General features: G+C 41.0%; 1 long non-coding RNA gene across 1 annotated transcript; it reads left to right on the top strand.

Annotated features, from left to right (window-relative positions):
- Positions 1-2,104: 2,104 nt before the first annotated feature.
- LOC122014355 lies at positions 2,105-2,537 on the top strand. The gene is made up of 3 exons (XR_006120649.1): positions 2,105-2,145; positions 2,240-2,376; positions 2,473-2,537. It is a non-coding gene; the product is annotated as an uncharacterized LOC122014355 (long non-coding RNA).
- The last annotated feature ends 532 nt before the right edge of the window (positions 2,538-3,069 follow it).

Below are 3,069 nucleotides of genomic sequence, written 5' to 3'. Positions count from 1 at the left end.
ATTATTTGAATTGATTTGGTCATTGTTCTGTTTGACCAAGTCAAGGTTGATGCCAAATTGATCAGAGTCTTGATTGACTTGATCAGAGTCTAGATTATTTTGTGATTTTAAATTTAAATCATTTAAATCTAGATTATCATGCACCATACTTGTACTAATTTCATACTTATCATCATGCTGATTATTTAAACTACTATTAGCAGGAGTATTTTGATAAATATTACTAACCTTGAGCGCAACCCCTAATTCAGTAGGCTTCTCCGTTGGATTTGACTCGAGTCCATATTTGACTTTAGCTTGATCTTCTAGCTCCATCGGCGTCTCGTGAAGCTTGATCAACTGGGTCCACAGCTCATATGCATTCTTGTACTTTTCTAATCTGCATAAAATATTGTTAGGTAAAACATTACAAATAATGTTACTTACCTTTTTGTTCAGTTCCGAGTTTTGAGAAGGTTTCCTCAAAATTAGCATATAATCGATGTCTACGCTTCCTAAGAAGCATTCCATTAATCGCTTCCAGTAGTTGAAGTCTTCATGATCGTATGGTAGTGGTTCGCAGGGGTTCCGTCCTTCTTGAAGAGTCATTATTCTTGCACACAGAGAAACAGAAAAAAAAATCCCAAGACTTGGTCTTGGATTAGCAGTGCTGAAAAAAATAATATTTCACTATTTTCGGAAAAAATAATAAAATATTATTAAAATATTAATAAAATATTATTTCAAAATTTTGAAAATGTAATATTTTTTAAATACTAAATAATGGTGAAAAGATGGCGATGTATTTTTCAAAAACCGTTTTGGAGGGAAAAAACGAAAGGCGTAGCGGAATAAAAACGAAAGACAAACAATAATATTTTTTTTTCTTTAAAACGACCCTCCTTTTCTTGATTGGTGGTTGCACCAAATCAGAGCGGTACCCGCTCTGATACCACTTGTTGGATCGTGAAACGTCGATAGAGGGGGGGGTGAATATCGATTCGAAAAATAACGAGTATAAACGTAGCGGAATAAAAATTGGACACAATGAATTTTACTTCGTTCGGAGCCTGTGACGACTCCTACTCGAAGACCCGTACTCCGTGAGTACTTTCGTTGGGCAATTACTAGCAGTTCGAAAATGATTACAATTTAAGGTACAGTAATGCTAGCAAAATAAAGAAAATACCGACAAGAATTAAAGAACAGGAAAGGAGTATATCGTCGGATCTTCGTTAGCGTCGCAGGAGCGCAGAGCAGTAGAGCAGGCAGTCTGAGAGTTCTGAGTTGATTTTTGTTTATGCCTCCGCCCCATCTTTTATATGAAGCTCGGGGCGCCCTGGATCCCTTCCAGGCGCCCTGGTGAGACGTGGCAAGTCCAACCAGCGAGCTCCAAGTGGCGACGCGCGGTCAGGATAAATTTTGCTTCCAGGGCGCCCGGGTGCCTCCCGGGCGCCCGGACCTCCGGGCGCTCGGACCACCTTTTTCCAGCGAACAACTTTCCTACAAAACAAGGTTAGTCCAAGACAAAAATAGATCCTGCAAAATAAAGTGTTAGCATAATTACAGTTCAACAAAGTAATAGCAAAGAGTATGACTGTGAGATCTCGGAAAATTTAAATAATAGGGTTATTTGAGAAATAGCCATATAGAATTTTTAGAAATTTTCTGGGAATTTTTCGGAGCTCGTAAGACGGGTTTTGAGGGGATTAATTACGGGTACGGATAAAGCCTGTTTGGGATACCTGTTTAAGTGAGGAATTGTTTATATTATAAATTCCATTTCGTTTTCTTTTTATTTCCCAAACGCCCGAACCCGAGCCTTCCTCCTCTCTTCCCCGATCTCCCCTCTCTGCCTTCTCTCTCTCTCGCGGACGAATCGGAGGCGACGGGAGCAGAGCTTCTCCTTTGGCGATCATCCTCGTTCCCCGGAGCTTGCTGGAGCACGGCGGAGCCTAGATCTTCTTCGGCCGAGGGGTTCTGTCCGGTGAGTTATGCGGCCGAGTGTCGACAGCGAGGCGGCTAGGGCACGACAGGTGCTCGATCCGTGTCATCTCTAGCCTATCGACCCTTCGTTCTTCCTCCACGAGTTGTTCACAGAGCGGCCCGCATCTCCCTTCTCGTCGGATTTGGATCGAGCGACGCCACCGAGGAGTGATCTTAGAGGTAAGGCATCGTCGGATCTTTGGTGGATTCAAGGTTTAGCTAGGATAGGTTTCTTCTCTGTATTGACCCTTTCTTTTTCGGAGCTGTGCCCTAGGTTTCAACCTTCGACTCCGATCAATTGGGGTTGCACGGAGCTGTGTCTGGTGTTGTGCTTTGGTCCAGCGACTCATCTGGTTGCTAGTGGAAATGATCTTGGCAAAGGATCAACAGAAGGGGGGCTGTGAGGAAGAGGTAAGATTAGGGTGTTGTGATCTTTGATTTCCATTGTTTGATCTCTTCACTTGATCCGATCCAATGAGATGAGGTGGAGTGTTCATTGTGGATTAGGAGGTTGGATTGAAGGGGGCAGCATGTTTACTAGGGTTTCGGTCAGGAGTTTCCAGCAGCCTACAGTTCCAGCTCTTCAACTGTGGGTCAACAAAAATTCATCCGGTTTTAGGTGAGTTTTTGAAGATTTATTACATGTCTATGTTTGAGATGATTAGGGTAATGTAGGTTGAGTTGATTATGGATTTGATAAGTTGGTTTGGACGAATTATTGTGGATTAAGGATTAAGGTTTTACTTCTAGAGGTGATTTCATTTCTACATTGGTTTGGATTAGTAGAGATGGGTTGTAGAAATTTAAATTCAAGTTGTATTGGATTTGGATCATTAGGTAGAGTTAAATATGATTGTTATTGGTATGTGTTGGATTAAATGATGGATTATGTAGGGTGGATGAATATCATGATTTCATGTTTGTCATTGGGATCATTAGATTGATTATTAGGTGTGGGATGTTTAGTTTATGATTGGAAGGATTTATGATGAGTTGGATTAGTGTTTGATTGATGATGAATTATGTGAGTTGGATTTAAGATGTGTTGATTAATGAGTTTTGAATTGATTAATAGATTATGGATTATGGTGGGATCTAGAAGGA

The sequence above is a fragment of the Zingiber officinale genome, chromosome 8B (genome assembly GCF_018446385.1).
Source record: "Zingiber officinale cultivar Zhangliang chromosome 8B, Zo_v1.1, whole genome shotgun sequence".
NCBI lineage: Eukaryota > Viridiplantae > Streptophyta > Magnoliopsida > Zingiberales > Zingiberaceae > Zingiber > Zingiber officinale.
Note: the sequence above shows the minus strand (reverse complement) of the source record. Positions and strands in the feature narration are given on the sequence as shown.